This window comes from Lynx canadensis, chromosome D1 (genome assembly GCF_007474595.2).
Source record: "Lynx canadensis isolate LIC74 chromosome D1, mLynCan4.pri.v2, whole genome shotgun sequence".
NCBI lineage: Eukaryota > Metazoa > Chordata > Mammalia > Carnivora > Felidae > Lynx > Lynx canadensis.
The window spans coordinates 106,440,668-106,463,446 of NC_044312.2; positions in this window are offsets into that span (position 1 = coordinate 106,440,668).

Sequence of the window (22,779 nt, forward strand, 5' to 3'; positions counted from 1 at the left end):
AGGTCCCAATTTTATTCTTGGGCGTTCTTTATTATGCATATATAATAAAACTCCATGGGTTTTTTTCCACCTATTAATCCGTCTTATGGAAATGTATTTATTAGCCCCGCCTAAAGTCCTTGAAGGTAGAGAAAATGTTTTCCTTCCCTTCATTTCATGTCAAGCACTGTTCTTGACACTGAGGAGACATCAGTAAAGAAAACAGGCAAAAGTCTGTGCCCTCATGAAGCTTATATTTTATTGAAGGGAGAGAAACGTTAAACCAAACCAGGAGGTAAATAGATGGTATGTGAGGAGGCAGTAAGTGCCATGGAGAAAAATGAAAGTAAAGGTAGGAATCATTATTTTAATTTGGGTGGACAGGAAAGGACTCCCTGAAGAGACGACCTTTGAGCTCAGGTGAAGGAGGTGAGGGAGAGAGTGTGAGGTGTCTGGCGGATGAGCATTCCTTGTGGAACACCTCCCCAAGGTCTGGCCAGACAGCTCTCTTAGTCCTTGTGTAAACATATATTGCCCTTAATTAACCTAGGGAGCACTATTTCAGGAGACAACACACCTGTTCCGTTCACCAACTTAAGGACTAATAATGACAAGATGCTCGAGAGTGTTCATTTTTTCACTTTGGATTCACTCCTTATCCAGAATCCATGTGGCTTCCACCCTAACAATTTACCTAAAGCTCCTAATGTCTTATATTTTAATCTTAAAGACAGGCTCAATTTTTTAGGCATAAGGGGTAGAGGTCATGTTTTCTTTCTTCCAGACGGTTATTAGCAATGTCTGTCCTAAAGAGAGTTTGTAAAAATTTTTTTTAACATTTGTTCATTTTTGAGAGACAGAGCATGAGTGGGGTGGGACCAAGAGAGAAGGAGGACACAGAATCCGAAGCAGGCTCCCAGGGTCTGAGCTGCCAGTACAGAGCCCGATGTGGGGCTTGACCTCACGGACCACGAGATCATGAGCTAAAGTCAGATGCCTAACCGACTGAGCTACCCAGGCACCCCTATATGGATCCATTTTTGAACGCTCTATTATGTTCTACATATGGTTGTCTATTTCTGTGCCAACACTAGTGTGGATCAAGGCAAATTGTGTTTGTTTCTTTTTCAGTAAGTTTCAGTATCTTATACAGCAAGTCACCAGTCATATTCATCCTAATCTTCTGGCCATCGTCAGACACGTATTCTTCCATATGAATTTTAAAATAATTTTATCTAGTTCCTTGCTAAAGCTCCAATGGGATTCAGATCCAAAGTATATTACATTTACATATCCATTTTGGAACGATTGGCACTTTTATAATTAACATCCAAAGACATGGTGTGTATCTTACTTCTGATTTGTTCTTAGGTATTGTATGATTTTGTTCCTTTGGCAAATGGGATGCCTTTGGCCGTGTATGATTCTCACCGGCTATCTCATACCGCACAGAAACTTTTGTATTTTTATATGTTGAGCACATATACAGCCACTTACAAAGGATCTCATCTTAACATTTTAATACTTCCAGGATAGTTTGTGACATGTCTCATGTCTCTTGGTGTAAGAATAGAACTGCCTGCAAAAGAAAGTATTTTATCTCATTTGGAAATATTTATGCTGATTTCCTCTTCTTATTTTAACATGACGTTTAGAACTTACGAATCAACACTGACTAACAATGAATCTAACAGACATTCCATTTCCCTGATTTTCATGGAAGTATTTTTGACACTCACTCTTTTGGAGTGAGGTTTGCTGTTGACTTTGAAAATGGATTTTTTTTTCTTGGTTCTAAATAGTTTTCTTCTGTTTTTTCTTCACTTAGAAATTCTGCTAAGAATGATAACAAGATTTGATCAAATTAACTTTACTCATCTAATTATGAGGTTTTCTCTATTCATTTGCTGAGGTAAGAATAATAATGCTAATTATGAATTTTGATGTACTTTCTGGAATCCCATACATGTGTTTAACCTTTCAAGTTAAGAGCCCTCTCTGGTTTTTGTCTTTTTGGTACACAGAGGAGAAATGTTACTATATGTACACACACATTTACACACTTTAGTGGTTTCAGGGACTGCTGAGGGGAGCCCAGGACTCAGTGGGACTGAGAGGAATGTAATTTTAATAATAATATTAAGTTCCATTTTCCTGGGTTACTCTCATTCTCTCATAAATGGACAGTGGAATTTTTCAGAGGCTATGTGACATGTGATGTTGCAACATTTAAGACTGAAGCAAATAGGGGCGGCTGGGTGGCTCAGTCAGTTGAGCGTCCAACTTTGGCTCAGGTCATGATCTCGCGGTCTGTGAGTTCAAGCCCTGCATCGGGCTATGTGATGACAGTTCAGAGCCTGGAGCCTGCTTCGGATTCTGTGTCTCCCTCTCTCTCTCTGCCCCTCCCTCGCTCATGCTCTGTCTCTCACTCTCTCTGTCAAAAATAAATAAACATTAAAAAATTAAAAAAAAAAAAGACTGAAGCAAATATATAAAATCAGCTGTCTTCTACTGAGCCCGACACGGAGACTTGGAAAAATCTAAAACTGCTACTCTTCTCACTGAGCAAGAGACATTTGAGTAACGACCCAAGAGGTGACAGAAACTGATTAAGAGTAAAACAGGATGTAACAACTATTTCACACTGAATATTCCTACGTATTAAAAATACAGTTACAAGTACTGTAGTTGTTTAGAAACCATTTTTCAGTGGTTGGATTGTGTATTTTTGGAAAAGACACTGCTCAGAGATAGGGCCAAGTGGCAATCTATTCTATTTGGTTGCAGAAGTCATTTCTGAGTCTCTGATATTCCTTTATCTCCAAAAAGGCTACATATCTTTAATTTTCTACTTATTTTTTTTTATTATATCACTGGATTAAAATGATGGTTTCTTATTAGCACATCTCAGTGCAATGTACTTGGCCTGGACAGGGAAGATGCTCCGTGACGTGCTGGAGGTCCAAGAGTGGTGAGGGGGAAGGGTCCCCACAGGGTGTGGGCAAGGAATGGGCACACAATGTGTGGAGAACTTCAACATGACATTGAAATCGGGGCGCCTGGGTGGCTCGGTTGGTTAAGTGTCTAATTTCAGCTCAGGTCGTGATCTCATGGCTCCTGAGTTCAAGCCCTGTGTCAGACTCTGTGCAGACAGCTGAACCTGGAGCCTGCTTCGGATTCTGTGTCTGCTCTCTCTCTCTCTGCCCCTGCCCTGCTTGCACTGTCTCTCTCTGTCTCTGTCTCTCAAAAAGAAATAAACATCAAAAAATTTAAAAAGAATGACCATGAAACGGAATAAAAGTCAACTGCTTTTAATGATCACCATGAGCTAGTGTTTCGAGACAATATCATAGGTAACTTGCTCTACCTTGCTGGATGTTCTAAATAATTGTTACCTTGACCTAGAGCAGGGTGCTCCGAGTAGCTTGTCCATGACGCATCCTGATCACATCCAGTCATTCAGGAGCCCAGACTTCTCCCATTGAGTGGCTCCAGCTTCTCCAAGGGACTTGGGGCCTTACTGGATCTCTGCATTCAGTGGAAGACATTCCGGAAGTGTCAAAACTATGGGGACATTGAGAAGAGCAGTGGTTCTCAGGGGTTGGGGAGAGGAAGGAGCGAATAGGCAGTGCTCAGATGGTTTTACGGGCAGTGAAATTCTTCTGTACTATAATCGGGGGGGTGGTGCACATCATGTACATTTCACAAAAGGCATAGAGTGTACAACACCAAGAATGAACCCCAATGTACACTATGGACTTTGGGTGATAAGGATGTGTTCATAGAGGCCCATCAGTTGTAACCAATGTACCATCTGGTGGGGATGTTGATGCTGGTGGAGGCTGTGTATATGCGTGAGTAGAAGATCTATGGGAACTCTCTGTACTTTCTGCTCAATTTTGCTGTGAAGCTAAAACTCTTCGCAAAATAAGCTCTAGTAACGACAAATAGGAGGAAAACACGTTGTGGAGACTATTGTCCTCAAACAAGGTAAAACATCCATATAAGAAAAACAAATGAAAGGATACGTCACTATTTATAGACAGCTGATCAACTGTCAGTGTAGAGTCTGCTTTTAGGCAATAGGCTTGAGCAATGGCAACTTGCCACTGAATTGCATTAAAAACAGGCTCATTAAGTGACTCACCTTGAAATAGCCAGAGGCCCTAACCAACCAATGGGCTACTTACAACGAAGCACAGGTACCAAAAGCTGGACAATTCCAGATGTTCCCATACTCCCTCACTTTGCCCTTTAACTACAGCTGCCCCCGCCCCCCCAACCCTTGCCTTGTGGCAGACAGTCTCTCCTTGGCTGTCCTGCCCACCCTCCCTTGCAGTGCACTTAACACACTTGTATGTCTTTTGCTCTGCCTTGGGTGAATTCTTTCACTGCCCACACCAGTGGCTGCCACCCAATTGGGACACTGCACATGTGGTGGCCTCCATCTGATCGGGAGAGACACCACATTGCAGAGCCCACATGGGGAGCCTTCACAGCCCCCCCCCCCACAGTGAAGGAAATCTCAGAGAATCTACTGAGTAAAACTTTTAGAACTGGTGAGAATTCATAAAGTTAACTGAACATAGAGTCAGCTATAAAAACCTACTCCTTTCCTACAAAACAGCTATTAGGATTACATGACATTATGGAAAAAATGATGCCACTGGCAACAGGAACCGGGATGGCAACATGGACATGTAATGTACCTGTTGGAAATATGCAAACTCTGAAGGATAAAATCAGACTTGACTCACAGGTATAAAAGGGAGTCCTTAAATAAGCAGAAGCACATGGTATTTGAAAGGAAATATTTAAAAAATGTAGACATGTTGCCCGCTTTCAAATTATTTTTAAAAATTCAGTGCTGTCCCAACCAGAATCATAACATGATAGCTTTATGATCTGCTTTGAATCTGAAATCTTTCAGAATTTGCATATTTTCATTTATTGTGTAGTGGGGAGGAGTTCCACTTTGGGCCCAGACTACCCAGGTTCAAGCTCAGATCTGGCACTTTCTACCTGTGGGGATATCAGAAAAGTTATCCGTGTTAGGATAAACAGATGAATGCAGGAAAAATGCCCAGCACAGTGTCTGGAAGTAAATGTCAGCTATTGTGATTGTGTAACAGAAAGGGGAAAATATAAGCAGCATGGCAAACAAACTAAACCACCTGATTCCCCAAATCAAATATGAAAGTGAATGTCATGGACTCTGCCAACAAGGAATATTTATTTGTCCTAAGTGGGAACAGAGTGTTACTTCAGCATAAGACTCCAGTTCACCTGAAATGTCTCTTACCTAACACCATTGGTTTTCAGTCGCTTAATTCATTCATTGTTTTATGGTCTCATCAAAGTGACTATTACTGGGATTTTAAAGTCCTAAATGGTGACTCTTAGAACAAATGGTACAGGAGGGTGATGGATGAGGTTAGATAGTAGTTATCCCCAAGGCCCACAGAGTCCCTGGGCTCCTGTCCTCATCCTCAGCAGGATGTGCTGGTCATACATGTCCCTTCTGGCCCAGCGTGAAGTCCCAGGGAGTCTCTAGAACTTTGGTCTGCACTGGCAAACACATACCGGGGGGATGAAACTTGTTAGGGGTCACTTCTAGATCATTACATCCACATATACTGTTACCATACACCTACATGTGGTCACTTGAACCCTCCTTCTCACGTTGATTTACATGATCCCTCCTGTTCTGATTACCAAAGACAGAAGACATATCTTCATCCATCAGACTCGCTCTCTGTTTTAAAAGCTTTATTTATTTTTGAGAGAGAGAAAGAGAGCATGAGCTGGGGAGGGGCAGAGAGGGAGGGAGACAGAGGATCTGAAGCAGGTTCCAGGCTGATAGTAGAGAGCCTGATGAGACAGCAGAGAGCCGGAAGCGGGGTTCAAACTCACGAACCCTGAGATCATGACCTGAGCCACCAACTGAGCCACCCAGGCACGCCTCCATCAGACTCTTCACACAGAGCCTGGACTCTGCATGTGAAGATATGCAGACTTAAAAAAAAAGGAACCCTAACAATTTAAAGTCACTTTTGGACACAAAGTGTTTAATATATGAAGTGGTTTCTAATTCTGTTTGTATAAAATCACACTAATTTAGCTGGGGCTGAAAAATCATCAAAAATAATTACAATGATCTTTTCCCATTCCGTTGGTTGCCTTTTAGTTTTGTTGGTTGTTTCCTTTGCTGTGCAGAAGCTTTTTATCTTCATAAGGTCCCAGTAATTCACTTTTGCTTTTAATTCCCTTGCCTTTGGGGATGTGTCGAGTAAGAGATTGCTACGGCTGAGGTCAGAGAGGTCTTTTCCTGCTTTCTCCTCTAAGGTTTTGATGGTTTCCTGTCTCACATTCAGGTCCTTTATCCATTTTGAGTTTATTTTTGTGAATGGTGTGAGAAAGTGGTCTAGTTGAACCTTCTGCATGTTGCTGTCCAGTTCTCCCAGCACAATTTGTTAAAGAGGCTGTCTTTTTTCCATTGGATGTTCTTTCCTGCTTTGTCAAAGATGAGTGGGCCATACGTTTGTGGGTCTAGTTCTGGGGATTCTATTCTATTACACTGGTCTATGTGTCTGTTTTTGTGCCATAGAATCTAGTTTTTATTGCATCTACAAAGTCCTCTTTTTTTTTAATTGTTTTTAACATTTATTTATTTTTGAGACAGAGAGGGACAGAACATGAATGAGGGAGGGGCAGAGAGAGAGGGAGACACAGAATCGGAAGCAGGCTCCCCACTCTGAGCCATCAGACCAGAGCCTGACACGGGGCTCGAACTCACAGACCACAAGACGGTGACCTGAGCTGAAGTCGGACGCTTAACCGACTGAGCCACCCAGGCGCCCCCCTTTTTTTTTAACCATGAGGGGCATAATTGCAAGCTGCAGAGAATAAGATGTGGGTATGGTTTGGGGTTCCTGAGTGGCTCAGCTGGTGAAGAATCCGACTCGTGATTTCAGCTCAGGACATGATCTCACGGTTTGTGAGTTCAAGTCTTGTGCTGGTCTGTGCATCGAGAATGCAAAGCCTGCTTGGGATTTTTGTCTCCCTCCCTCTCTGCCCCTCCCCCCACTTTCTATCTTTCTCTATCTCACTGTCAAAAAAAAACAGATGTGTGTATCTTTTTGGTAGCTTACTACATTCATCTCCCCCCACCCCGACATACAAAACTTCACTGAGTTCTGCCCCCTCCACTCCCACTTCCTCACTTCTGAGCTTCCCCTTCTTGCCATCCCCAGGGCTGTCATCACAGTCCAAATCCAGTCCTGTCCAACTTGGTTTACGTCTCCTACATGGTTCTCTGGGGTATGCGATACCCTTCCTGTAGTACATCCTCCTCATCGATGTCACAGCCACCCTCCTCTCAAAGCTGTCAATCTGATCTCACTACTATAACCATGAACTACTAGAGGGCATGGGCTTCCAAATGCTATGATATGAGTAAGAGGACTTTGTGAATCTTAAACCTAGCTCTCAAATCATACTAGGTAGTTGATGCTACCTCTGACCGAGAAACAGAAGCTAACAGCTATCTAATATCATCAATTCTTTTTTTTATATATATATGAAATTTATTGACAAATTGGTTTCCATACAACACCCAGTGCTCATCCCAAAAGGTGCCCTCCTCAATACCCATCACCCACCCTCCCCTCCCTCCCACCCCCCATCAACCCTCAGTTTGTTCTCAGTTTTTAACAGTCTCTTATGCTTTGGCTCTCTCCCACTCTAACCTCTTTTTTTTTTCCTTCCCCTCCCCCATGGGTTCCTGTTAAGTTTCTCAGGATCCACATAAGAGTGAAACCATATGGTATCTGTCTTTCTCTGTATGGCTTATTTCACTTAGCATTACACTCTCCAGTTCCATCCACGTTGCTACAAAAGACCATATTTCATTTTTTCTCATTGCCACATAGTATTCCATTGTGTATATATACCACAATTTCTTTATCCATTCATCAGTTGATGGACATTTAGGCTCTTTCCATAATTTGGCTATTGTTGAGAGTGCTGCTATGAACATTGGGGTACAAGTGCCCCTATGCATCAGTACTCCTGTATCCCTTGGATAAATTCCTAGCAGTGCTATTGCTGGGTCATAGGGTAGGTCTATTTTTAATTTTCTGAGGAACCTCCACACTGCTTTCCAGAGCGGCTGCACCAATTTGCATTCCCACCAACAGTGCAAGAGGGTTCCCGTTTCTCCACATCCTCTCCAGCATCTATAGTCTCCTGATTTGTTCATTTTGGCCACGCTGACTGGCCTGAGGTGATACCTGAGTGTGGTTTTGATTTGTATTTCCCTGATAAGGAGCGACGCTGAACATCTTTTCATGTGCCTGTTGGCCATCTGGATGTCTTCTTTAGAGAAGTGTCTATTCATGTTTTCTGCCCATTTCTTCACTGGGTTATTTGTTTTTCGGGTGTGGAGTTTGGTGAGCTCTTTATAGATTTTAGATACTAGCCCTTTGTCCGATATGTCATTTGCAAATATCTTTTCCCATTCCGTTGGTTGCCTTTTAGTTTTGTTGGTTGTTTCCTTTGCTGTGCAGAAGCTTTTTATCTTCATAAGGTCCCAGTAATTCACTTTTGCTTTTAATTCCCTTGCCTTTGGGGATGTGTCGAGTAAGAGATTGCTACGGCTGAGGTCAGAGAGGTCTTTTCCTGCTTTCTCCTCTAAGGTTTTGATGGTTTCCTGTCTCACATTTAGGTCCTTTATCCATTTTGAGTTTGTTTTTGTGAATGGTGTGAGAAAGTGGTCTAGTTTCAACCTTCTGCATGTTGCTGTCCAGTTCTCCCAGCACAATTTGTTAAAGAGGCTGTCTTTTTTCCATTGGATGTTCTTTCCTGCTTTGTCAAAGATGAGTTGGCCATACGTTTGTGGGTCTAGTTCTGGGGTTTCTATTCTATTCCATTGGTCTGTGTGTCTGTTTTTGTGCCAATACCATGCTGTCTTGATGATTACAGCTTTGTAGTAGAGGCTAAAGTCTGGGATTGTGATGCCTCCTGCTTTGGTCTTCTTCTTCAAAATTCCTTTGGCTATTCGGGGCCTTTTGTGGTTCCATATGAATTTTAGGATTGCTTGTTCTAATTTCGAGAAGAATGCTGGTGCAATTTTGATTGGGATTGCATTGAATGTGTAGATAGCTTTGGGTAGTATTGACATTTTGACAATATTTATTTTTCCAATCCATGAGCAGGGAATGTCTTTCCATTTCTTTAAATCTTCTTCAATTACCTTCATAAGCTTTCTATAGTTTTCAGCATACAGATCCTTTACATCTTTGGTTAGATTTATTCCTAGGTATTTTATGCTTCTTGGTGCAATTGTGAATGGGATCAGTTTCTTTATTTGTCTTTCTGTTGCTTCATTGTTAGTGTATAAGAATGCAACTGATTTCTGTACATTGATTTTGTATCCTGCAACTTTGCTGAATTCATGTATCAGTTCTAGCAGACTTTTGGTGGAGTCTATCGGATTTTCCATGTATAATATCATGTCATCTGCAAAAAGCGAAAGCTTGACTTCATCTTTGCCAATTTGGATGCCTTTGATTTCCTTTTGTTGTCTGATTGCTGATGCTAGAACTTCCAGCACTATGTTAAACAACAGCGGTGAGAGTGGGCATCCCTGTCGTGTTCCTGATCTCAGGGAAAAAGCTCTCAGTTTTTCCCCGTTGAGGATGATGTTAGCTGTGGGCTTTTCATAAATGGCTTTTATGATCTTTAAGTATGTTCCTTCTATCCCGACTTTCTCAAGGGTTTTTATTAAGAAAGGGTGCTGGATTTTGTCAAAGGCCTTTTCTGCATCGATTGACAGGATCATATGGTTCTTCTCTTTTTTTTGTTAATGTGATGTATCACGTTGATTGATTTGCGAATGTTGAACCAGCCCTGCATCCCAGGAATGAATCCCACTTGATCATGGTGAATAATTCTTTTTATATGCTGTTGAATTCGATTTGCTAGTATCTTATTGAGAATTTTTGCATCCATATTCATCAGGGATATTGGCCTGTAGTTCTCTTTTTTTACTGGGTCTCTGTCTGGTTTAGGAATCAAAGTAATACTGGCTTCATAGAATGAGTCTGGAAGTTTTCCTTCCCTTTCTATTTCTTGGAATAGCTTGAGAAGGATAGGTATTATCTCTGCTTTAAATGTCTGGTAGAACTCCCCTGGGAACCCATCTGGTCCTGGACTCTTATTTGTTGGGAGATTTTTGATAACCGATTCAATTTCTTCGCTGGTTATGGGTCTGTTCAAGCTTTCTATTTCCTCCTGATTGAGTTTTGGAAGAGTGTGGGTGTTCAGGAATGTGTCCATTTCTTCCAGGTTGTCCAATTTGTTGGCATATAATTTTTCATAGTATTCCCTGATAATTGTTTGTATCTCTGAGGGATTGGTTGTAATCATTCCATTTTCATTCATGATTTTATCTATTTGGGTCATCTCCCTTTTCTTTTTGAGAAGCCTGGCTAGAGGTTTGTCAATTTTGTTTATTTTTTCAAAAAACCAACTCTTGGTTTCGTTGATCTGCTCTACAGTTTTTTTAGATTCTATATTGTTTATTTCTGCTCTGATCTTTATTATTTCTCTTCTTCTGCTGGGTTTAGGCTGCCTTTGCTGTTCTGCTTCTATTTCCTTTAGGTGTGCTGTTAGATTTTGTATTTGGGATTTTTCTTGTTTCTTGAGATAGGCCTGGATTGCAATGTATTTTCCTCTCAGGACTGCCTTCGCTGCGTCCCAAAGCGTTTGGATTGTTGTATTTTCATTTTCGTTTGTTTCCATATATTTTTTGATTTCTTCTCTAATTGCCTGGTTGACCCACTCATTCGTTAGTAGGGTGTTCTTTAACCTCCATGCTTTTGGAGGTTTTCCAGACTTTTTCCTGTGGTTGATTTCAAGCTTCATAGCATTGTGGTCTGAAAGTATGCAAGGTATAATTTCAATTCTTGTAAACTTATGAAGGGCTGTTTTGTGACCCAGTATATGATCTATCTTGGAGAATGTTCCATGTGCACTCGAGAAGAAAGTATATTCTGTTGCTTTGGGATGCAGAGTTCTAAATATATCTGTCAAGTCCATCTGATCCAATGTCTCATTCAGGGCCCTTGTTTCTTTATTGACCGTGTGTCTAGATGATCTATCCATTTCTGTAAGTGGGGTGTTAAAGTCCCCTGCAATTACCACATTCTTATCAATAAGGTTGCTTATGTTTATGAGTAATTGTTTTATATATTTGGGGGCTCCGGTATTCGGTGCATAGACATTTATAATTGTTAGCTCTTCCTGATGGATAGACCCTGTAACTATTATATAATGTTCTTCTTCATCTCTTGTTACAGCCTTTAATTTAAAGTCTAGTTTGTCTGATATAAGTATGGCTACTCCAGCTTTCTTTTGGCTTCCAGTAGCATGATAAATAGTTCTCCATCCCCTCACTCTCAATCTAAAGGTGTCCTCAGGTCTAAAATGAGTCTCTAAAATGAGGGTCTTGTTTTTTTATCCATTCTGATACCTTATGTGTTTTGGTTGGCGCATTTAATCCATTTACATTCAGTGTTATTATAGAAAGATAAGGGTTTAGAGACATTGTGATGTCTGTATGTTTTATGCTTGTAGTGATGTCTCTGGTACTTTGTCTCACAGGGTCCCCCTTAGGATCTCTTGTAGGGCTGGTTTAGTGGTGACAAATTCCTTCAGTTTTTGTTTGTTTGGGAAGACCTTTATCTCTCCTTCTATTCTAAATGACAGACTTGCTGGATAAAGGATTCTCGGCTGCATATTTTTTCTGTCTAGCACACTGAAAATCTCGTGCCAATTCTTTCTGGCCTGCCAAGTTTCAAAAGAGAGATCAGTCACGAGTCTTATAGGTCTCCCTTTATATGTGAGGGCACGTTTACCCCTTGCTGCTTTCAGAATTTTCTCTTTATCCTTGTATTTTGCCAGTTTCACTGTGATATGTCGTGCAGAAGATCGATTCAAGTTACGTCTGAAGGGAGTTCTCTGTGCCTCTTGGATTTCAATGCCTTTTTCCTTCCCCAGTTCAGGGAAGTTCTCAGCTATTATTTCTTCAAGTACCCCTTCAGCACCTTTCCCTCTCTCTTCCTCCTCTGGGATACCAATTATGCGTATATTATTTCTTTTTAGTGTATCACTTAGTTCTCTAATTTTCCCCTCATACTCCTGGATTTTTTTATCTCTCTTTTTCTCAGCTTCCTCTTTTTCCATAACTTTATCTTCTAGTTCACCTATTCTCTCCTCTGCCTCTTCCATCCGAGCCGTGGTGGTTTGCATTTTGTTTTGCATTTCATTTAAAGCATTTTTCAGCTCCTCGTGACTGTTCCTTAGTCCCTTGATCTCTGTAGCAAGAGATTCTCTGCTGTCCTGTATACTGTTTTCCAGCCCAGCGATTAATTTTATGACTATTATTCTAAATTCAGTTTCTGTTATATTATTTAAATCCTTTTGGATCAGCTCATTAGCTGTTGTTATTTCCTGGAGATTCTTCTGAGGGGAATTCTTCCGCTTCGTCATTTTGGATAGTCCCTGGTGTGGTGAGGACCTGCAGGGCACTTCCCCTGTGCTGTGGTGTATAACTGGAGTTGGTGGGCGGGGCCGCAGTCAGTCCTGATGTCTGCCCCCAGCCCACCGCTAGGGCCACAGTCAGACTGGTGTGTGCCTTCTCTTCCCCTCTCCTAGGGGCGGGATTCACTGTGGGGTGGCGTGGCCCGTCTGGGCTACTTGCACACTGCCAGGCTTGTGATGCTGGGGATCTGGCGTATTAGCTGGGGTGGGAAGGCAAGGTGCACGGCGGCAGGGGGGGCAGGCTTAGCTCGCTTCTCCTTAGGTGATCCACTTCAGGAGGGGCCCTGTGGCAGCCGGAGGGAGTCAGATCTGCTGCCGGAGGTTTGGCTCCGCAGAAGCACAGAGTTGGGTGTTTGCGCGGAGCGAGCAATTTCCCTGGCCGGAACCGGTTCCCTTTGGGATTTTGGCTGGGGGATGGGCGGGGGAGATGGCGCTGGCGAGCGCCTTTGTTCCCCGCCAAACTGAGCGCTGTCGTCCGGGGGCTCCGCAGCTCACCCTCCCTTTGTCCTCAGCCTTCCCGCTTTCCGAGCAGAGCTGTTAACTTATGACCTCCCAGACGCTAAGTCGCGCTTGCTGTCGGAACCCAGTCCGTCAGGCCCCTCCGCTTTTGCAAGCCAGATTCGGGGGCTCTGCTTGGCCGGTGAGCCGCCCCTCCGCCCCGGCTCCCTCCCGCCAGTCCGTGGAGCGTGCACCGCCTCGCCGCCCTTCCTACTCTCTTCCGTGGGCCTCTCGTCTGCACTTGGGTCCCGTGACTCCGTTCTGCTAATTCTCTGGCGGTTTTCTGGGTTATTTAGGCAGGTGTAGGTGGAATCTAAGTGATCAGCAGGACGCGCGGTGAGCCCAGTGTCCTCCTACGCCGCCATCTTCCTGTCTCTCCTAGTATCATCAATTCTTAGCAACGCCTTTAGAGTAGGTGTGTATTTTTAACACATCAGGAAACACGCACACTGAAATAGGTCCCCATTGTGTGAAACGCATTCTATAGTCAGCCTACGAACTATGCTCAGTGGACACAAGGAACATGGAGCTCTTGCAAACTCTGAGAAACGTCCAACTTTTGATGTCGACTCAGCTCCTGATCTCACGGTGTGTGGGTTCGAACTGAGAGTGAGAGAAATCAATAATTCAGAACAACAAATTGTTTCAATCATTATTGTTGTTGATCAAATAGTGAGCACTTACATCTACCGAGCACTCTTATGGGTGGGTCATTATCCCAGAAGGTTTACATGTTCTGTGTCAGTCCCTGCTAGTATCCGGGAAGGGAAAAGATGATTACCACCATCGAATGTGAGGAGGAAGAATGTCTTACTCAAGCGCTCCTCACCCCTGGCTCTGTGTTAGAATCACCCAGGAAGACCTAAAAAGCAAAATGATGCCCAGACTTCCCCCAGCTGCTGTACACACATGTAGATATCTCTGCAGGTAAAACCCATGCAGTCCTCATTTCCTCATCTCCAACTCCTTCGGGTGCCAGCTGCTCAGTGACTAGGGAAGCAGGTGCCATCTGTTGACCGGGAAGAAGGGCAGGACCTCCATGAGACTCCGATGACCCTAGCATCACCACAGTGCTCACCTTGAGAACCTTCTTTTCCTTTTTTAAGTGTTATTTTCATCGAAGTAGTCTCTCCCTGCTACAGGGGGCTCAAACTCATGACCCCAAGATCAAGAGTCCCGTGCTCTTCCCACTGAGTCAGCCAGCCACCGTCTCCCTTAAGACCTTTCCGTAGCTACTTCTGTGGCCCTTCTAGCCCAGTAGTTTCAGGTGTATTCATCGGGTACATTGTTATAAAACTAATAAACTCAGGGTCTCATATGGGAACATTTTCCTACATGAGCTGCTGATCAAGAGTGTGAAGTTAGATCAAGAAAGACTGTAAAGGCTGGGGCTGGGAGAAGAGAAGTTGAAAGAATTCATGTTTACTGAGGGCAGAGTTTCTGTCTGACATGGGTTCTGGAAATGGGTAGCCATGACAACATTGTGAATGCACTTAATGCAGCTGAATCGTACGTTTAAACGTGGTTCAAATGGTAACTTTTATGTTATGTCTACTTTACCAAACACCCACACGCACCCACGCATGTATACACACATGTGTGCGTGCACACACACACTCCAGATGCTATAGCTCTCTGAGGCAGGAGAAAGATAACTAAATGGGAGCAGGCCTGTAATGCAATCTCCACTGGACATACTTCCCCAGAGTGGCTGAGCCTCACACTCAAATGGTGTCTGGGGTCAACTCTCTGTTTGATTTGCCTCCTAGATTCTTCTTGGTTGAGATACATCTAATTTTCCGGAAACTCTGACTCGAACTCACAACTGAGTTACACTAAGTAGGAAGGATTGATGTACGCAGAGTCTTTTGACTTTGTCCTTGAGGCTTCTCATTGTCCCCCTGAACACAGATGACCACTCTCTGCCCAGGGACCCCTCCTCCTAGGCTTCTCCCTACATCCGTCTTGCTCTCTATGACAAGGTCAGCACTCTGAACACAAAGCTCTGCTTTTGCCATTGCTTACTTCGAGCAAACGTTCGAAGGTTCTCCATTTTGTAGGATATGAAGTTTAATGTCTCTCTTCTGAAATTAGTGTATTCAGGCCTGTATAATAATCAAAACCTCCTATTGTTCCAAAATGGAGATTTCTCCTTTTTCTCTCTCCTTTACTACTACTTTCTCTGCCCCCCAGCAGCTAACCATAGTTTCTGACAGAGCTGGGGCCTAAAATGAGGAGAGACAAGAAGACAAGAAAGTTCTTAACTGACTCATACTCTTTTGCAATTAGTCCATAGTTTCTGGGCCAGGCAGCTCTTTCTCCCATGGATTCTTTCATGGATCTTCAGAAAACCCAGATTACCAAGATCTCTACTCTCTTTATGGCTTAAAAAACATTCAGAGTAAAACAAAGAGCTCTGGAAAAATTAAAAATATGACAGCTGGAAAAAAATAACGAGTTGAAGGACAAAGCAGAATCTTGGAACAAAAATAATGTATTTATTACGGATACACAAGTAGAGAACACAAATGTTGGAGAAAAGAAAAGCATGTGAAAGCATAAGTCCATGAGACCCAGCTATCAGGTTTCCAGAATGACACAGATCATGGTGGGAAGAAATTCAAAGAAGACTACAAGAAAATTTCCTATAAATGAAAAATATGAAATTGAGTATCTCACTCACTCCTCACATGAAAACACATTTCTGTGATTTTTTCTTTTTTTTTTTGGACATCACTCAGAAGAAAGGTATTTTTTCTGAAGGAAATACTAGGTCATATCCAAGGATGGGGAATAAAAATCCATTCAACAAGAGACTGGAAGACACAGGAGTAATAGTAAAAATTCACAGGCTTAAACCTTTCATTGTATATGAATGGAGTTCTCTGGGCAGCCAAATGTCATTTAAGCATGAAGCTGAATGGAGATTTCCGAAGTGCAAATCTTCAAAAGTTTTATCTCCATTGAGCTTTTTCTCAAAAGGCATGGGAGGATATGCTTTACCAAAAAAGAGTAGATGAGGAAAGATAAGGCATGAGATCCAGTCAACACAGGCTATAACATAGGTTTTAATGAATGAATCAATAGAGAACACTTAACAATATTGTGAACACGTCAAAACCAGGAGACACAGTGAAAGAAGTGGTAGGTGAGTATGAGGCTACATGGTGTGGATACGGAGAGACATGGCTCCAGTGCTTCTCAGTGGAAGCCGTTTCTCACTAGTCTCCTTTTTGAACAGTGCTTCCTTATCCCTATTTTTTTTTTAATTTTTTTTTCAACGTTTATTTATTTTTGGGACAGATAGAGACAGAGCATGAACGGGGGAGGGGATAGAGAGAGAGGGAGACACAGAATCGGAAGCAGGCTCCAGGCTCTGAGCCGTCAGCCCAGAGCCTGACGCGGGGCTCGAACTCCCGGACCGCGAGATCGTGACCTGGCTGAAGTCGGACGCTCAACCGACTGCGCCACCCAGGCGCCCCTTCTTATCCCTATTTTAAAATGCAAATTTTGAAAAACACAGGACGTTGTTAGAAATGAAAAGAAAGGACAGGATAGAAAAAGAGGGGCCAAAGAAATGGTCAGGTGGAAATTTGGCAAGAAATAGGTTGTGATGTGGCAAATTATCTCAGGTCAACTTGGAATGTACACTGTATCAAACTTAGGAGCAACTTGTGTCTTTTATGGAAAGAATTAATGGATTTCCTTGAGGAATTCATGATCAGGTCAAAAGACAAGACAAAAGAGAAGTGGAAAAAAGATATCAAGTATATTCCTGGGAGGGAGATTCTATCATAGAAATCAAAAGCCTGTAGACATTCACCAAAGAACTAGACCCTTATGAGCTACGCATTCTCCTTGAAGGCAGACTATAGGAAGAGGTTGATGACTGAGTTGGATTTTGAAGGAAAACGAGGATGTGGATGACAGAATGAAGCCAAGGTCCTCCGTGACCAAGAACAAACTTGGGCAAAGCCCTGGACATGACATGAGACTGAGCTCTGCTCACCAAACAGCACAGATGCTGACGCTCCCACTGGCACCTGTCTGCACTGGGGCTCTGCTCACTGTCCACCTAACGTGAGGCTACCTAGCACTACTCATCGTTCACTACAAAGACCACTGTTTTTAGATATTTCTCTAGCACTAGATTTCTGAATCAAGGCCTTATTGTCAATTGAGGCTGAGAACTTCTTGTTTTGAGTAGACCACCTGAGCATCGGCTAGTCTCTACCACTTGATGCCAGTGGCATCCCCCTCACCCTGTGGGGACACCCAAGACATCTCCCGACATTGACAAATGTCCACAGGTTTGGGTGGAAGGAGGGAGTCAGTCAGCTTCAGTTGAAAATCCTGTCCTTCCAGTGGAAATGCTTTATATCAGTTCGCCCATGTCCTTCTTGTAGTACCCCCTGAGGACCAGAGGTTCACACCTGTGCTTGCCTATGGTTGGCAAGAAAATCTTGGCACATCGTGGAGGAAAATTACTAAGTCAATCAAGACGATAATGGTGTAGATATCTAATGAGCTATATGAACTGTCCCACGTGTGTCGGGAGTAAATGGCTAACCACATGTCTCTTGGAAATGTCAAGTTGTGTAAAGTTCAGGGTTTTGGTGAATGAGCCAAGGAGAATTAACTGCAGGCAACACCTGATCCTGGCCTGGCTTCCAAATCCGGTGTGAAGCCTCAAGTCATGAGATAGATCCGGGTTACATTGGATCAAAGTTCAGTTGGATCAAGATAATGGTTACTTCTAAGGAACAGGGAGACTGAGGTGGCCCAGTCCATGGAGGGCAGGGGCTCACACTTCCTCCTGCACTCCACATCCCTCTCCCTATTTTGACATCAAAGTCCTCATCCAGGACAGGGGGTCCAACTTTCACACTGTGCAAATGACATGATACTCTATATTGAAAACCCAAAAGATTCCACCAAAACAACTGTTAGAACTGATCCATGATTTCAGCAAAGTTTCAGGATACAAATGAATGCACAGAAATCGGTTGCATTCCTATACACAACAATGAAGCAACACAAAGAGAAATCAAGGAATTGATCACGTTTATAATTGCACCAAAAGCATAAAATACCTACCAATAAATCTAACCAAAGTGAAAAATCTATACACTGAAAACTATAGAAACCTTATGAAAGAAAATGAAGAAGACACAAAAAATGGAAAAATATTCCATACTCTTGGAGAGGAAGGACAAATATTGCTAAAATGTCAATACTTCCCAAAGCAATCTACATATTCAATGCAATATCTATCAAAGTACCACCAGCACTCTTCACAGAGCTAGAACAAGCAATCGTCAAATTTGTATGGCACCAGAAAAGACCCCGAATAGCCAAAGCAATCTTGAAACTTTAACCAGGGCAGGAGGCATCACAATCCCAGACTTCAAGCTGTATTACAAAGCTGTACTCATCAAGACAGTCTGGTACTGGCAGAAAAACAGACCCTCAGATCAATGGAACAGAATGGAAAACCCAGTAATGGACCCACAAACGTATGGCCGACTAATCTTTGACTCAGCAGGAAAGAATATCCAAAGGAATAAAGACAGTCTCTTCAGCAAGTGGTGCTGGGAAAGCTGGACAGCGACATGCAGAAAAATAAACCTGGACCACTTTCTTACACCAGACACAAAAATAAACCCAAAATGGATGAAAGGCCTATATTTAAGGCTGAAGCCGTCAAAACCCTCGAGCGGAAAGCAAGCCAACCTCTTTGACCTTGGCCGCAGCAACTTCTTACTCAACACATCTCCGGAAGCAAGGGAAACAAGCAAAAATGAACTATTGGGATCTCATCAAAATAAAAAGCTTCTGCACGGCGAAGGAAACAATCAGCAAAACTAAAAGGCAACCGACGGAATGGGAGAAGATATTTGCAAACAACATAACAGATAAAGGGTTAGTATCCAAAATCTATAAAGAACTTCTCAAACTCAACACCCCAAAAACAAATCATTCAGTGAACAAATGGGCAAAAGACATGAATAGACATTTCTCCAAAGAAGACATCCAGATGGCCAACCGACACGTGAAAAACTGCACAGCAGCCTTCATCATCAGGGAAATACAAATCAAAACCACAGTGAGGTACCACCTCACCCATGTCAGAATGGCTAACATTCACAACTCAGGCAACAACAGATATTGGCGAGGATGCGGAGAAAGAGGATATCTTTTGTATTGTTGGTGGGAATGCAAGCTGGTGCCGCCACTTTGGAAGTCAGTATGGAGGTCCCTCAGAAAGTTAAGAACAGAACCACCCTACGACCCAGCAATTGCACTACTAGGTATTTATCCAAGGGATACAGGTATATTGTTTCAAAGGGACACATGCACCCCAATGTTCACAGCAGCACTATTGGCAATAGCCAAAGTATGGAAAGAGCCCAAATGTCCATCGATGGATGAATGGATAAAGAAGATCTATATTGTGTATATATATATACAAAGAAGATATATATATATTGTGTGTATAATATATATAAACCCAATGGATTTTGCTCGGCAATCAAAGAGAATTAAATCTTGCCATTTGCAACTATGTGAATGGATCTAGAGGGTGTTATGCTAAGCAAAACTAGTCATTCAGAGAAAGACAAATATCACATGGCTTCACTCATATGAGGACTTAATATACAAAACAGATGAAGATAAGGGAAGGGAAGCAAAAATAATACAAAAACAGGGAGGGGGACAAAACATAAGAGACTCTTAAATAGGGAGAACAAACAGAGGGTTACTGGAGGGGTTGTGGGAGGGGGCATGGGCTAAATGGGTAAGGGGCATTAAGGAATCTGCTCCTGAAATCATTGTTGCAGTATATGATCACTAAATTGAACGTAAATTTAAAACAAATCAATTAGGGGCGCCTGGGTGGCTCAGTCGGTTAAGCGTCCGACTTCAGCCTAGGTCACGATCTCACTGTCCGTGAGTTCGAGCCCCGCGTCGGGCTCTCTGCTGACAGCTCAGAGCCTGGAGCCTGTTTCAGATTCTATGTCTCCCTCTCTCTCTGACCCTCCCCCATTCATGCTCTGTCTCTCCCTGTCTCAAAAATAAATAAAACGTAAAAAATTTTTTTTAAACAAATCAATTAAAAAATAATGCTTAAAAAAGGAGAGAGGAGAAAGCAGTCTTCATTCAGGAACACAAAGAAAGTGGAGGTAGCACCAGAATGACAGGTGGATGACTGGTTTTAGTGTTGGGTTTGATCCCTGACTTTACTGAAGAGTCAAATGTAAACGTGCTTCTCTCTCGAAATAGACCTAATGATAAAACGTGTAATATCATCAGTAGAATCTTCGTATAAATCCAACATCTGCCCTGAAAAGCAGTTACACAACAATTAATTAAGCACCACTCTATCGCTGCCATCACACAATGGCCAGCAATGCACAGGCAGTGCCCTCGGGGAGCCTAACAGAGAGGAGGGACCATGGGATCGGGATTCTGAAGATGTCAGGGGAGAGCTGCTCCCACAGTGCCAAGGGGTGTCGACAAGGGAGATCCCTAGAGATTCAGGGCCCAGGGAAGGGCAGAAGTGGGTGGGCTGTCTTGGATGTAGCATCAGGAGTGAATGAGGAGTTTCAACCCTGTAGGACTGAGGCAAGGACAGTGGGGAGGGGAGTCCACAGGGAGCAAAGGCCTCCAGCAGAAAACTGGGTGGATGGCGGAGGGGGGCGGTGCACACAGAATTCAACCTGGAGTTCACATAGGGCAGTAGTGTGAGTCAAGATCACCAGAATCCATTGGAGCCCTAAAGTGGACGTCCACAAGGGTCAAACCAAGGAGGTCAATAGTGTCAGGAGCTATCTCTCAGTCAGAAACACCAGGCTCCGTCCCTAAGGAGCTCTGCCAACCATAAGCGGTGTGCCGTTGGTCAAGTTAAGTGACTTCTCTAGTCCCATTATCTACATATAGGGAGAAATGACACACACTCCTCATGGGGAGGGGTTGGGGGACAGGATGTGACCTCCAGTTGACCCATGAGCTGGACCCTGGAAACCGGGAGCTCCTCACCCACCTGCCCTGTTCTTGGAATGTGGGTTCCACTTAGCCCTATTCCACCCCAGAAGCTGCTCCAACCACAATACCTTGAGACACTATGATGTCGTGTTGAGACCATCTGAACTGTGTTCAGTGTGACTGAACCCACTTACTGCCTCTGTATAAAGTTTCTGACTCTGGAACATAGGTGTGGAGATCTATCCATCTTTTTTGTCTTTACTTTCTTTTTCCTAATTTATTTTAACGTTTATTCATTTTTCAGAGACAGAGCACAGGCAGGAGTGGGGCAGAGAGAGAGGGAGACACAGAACCTGAAGCAGGCTCCAGGCTCCCAGCTGTCAGCACAGAGCCCCACGTGGGGCTCAAACTCACGAACCATGAGATTATGCCCTGAGCCGCAGAAGACCTGAGCTGAAGTCGGACGCTTCACCGACTGGGCTGGCCAGGTGCCCCTCATGTTCCGTTTATTTATTTATTTTGAGATAGAGACAGGGGGAGAGAGAGCACCAGCGGGGGAGGGGCTGACAGAGTGGGGACCACAGAGGAGCCAAAGCGGGCTCTGTGCTGACAGCAGAGAACCCAACGTGGGGCTTGAACTCACAAACTGTGAGATCATGACCTGAGTTGAAATTAGACGCTTAACCAACTGAGCCACGCAGGTGCCCTCCTGTGTCGGTTCCTTTGTTCATTAAACCTGCCACCTACCAACCTGGAGTGGCCACCTTTTCTTCTGTCTCTCCCTGCCCTCTGCATACAGGGACTGGTTTCCGATTAGACCCTCGAAACCGGAGAGGAGATTGCCACCAATGGAGTGTGACCACACATCTCCGTTTCCTCCGGAGAATCCTGGTTTATGCTGTTGTCCTGGCACTCCATCCATTTTGTGACCTCTTTCACACTCCAACGCATCCCCATTTGGCCAACAAATTTCATCCTCATCCGACGCATTGTGTTGTCATCCGATTAAAGGAGGTTTGCACCTCCTTTAATCCAGTGCATCCAGTGAGTGTTCACCATGGTTTGCTATTCATGTTTTCTTAATTTTTTTTATTCTTTATCTATTTTTGAGAGAGAGAGACAGCGAGACAGAATGCAAGTGAGGGAGGAACAGAGAGAGAGAGGGAGACACAGAATCCGAAGTGGGATCCAAACTCTGAGCTGTCAGCAAAGAGCCCGATGCGGAGCTTAAACTCACGAAACTCAAAATCGTGACCTGAGCCGAAGTCGGACACTTAACCCACTGAGCCACCCAGGCGCCTGTCCCCACTTTTTAAAAAAAAAAAAAAATTTTTTTTCTCTTATGTTTTCTTGAATTTTAAAAACGGGTAATTGTTCATTGCCTTGGGCCTTGAGAAGATTAATAAACCAACCGGATGTAGAATATGTTTGACAGAGACTCTACGTGTAAGTTATGTCTCAATGAAACTCTTCCAGGAAGTCAGAACAGTATCAAGTAAGCACGGATCAAAATACCGTGCTCTGGGCTCAAACGTAGGATTTTGCCTGTGCTCTGAACATGATCTTCTCCAGATCTTTCAGAGAATGTGAAGTTGAAGGAAGTTTCCAGGGGTCTCCAATGGTCCTAGACATCCAAGGGTTAGCATAAGGCCTTTCACCTTTTTATGAAATTAATCACTGGCGGCTGACAGGTACATGGCACCAGCTTTGTGC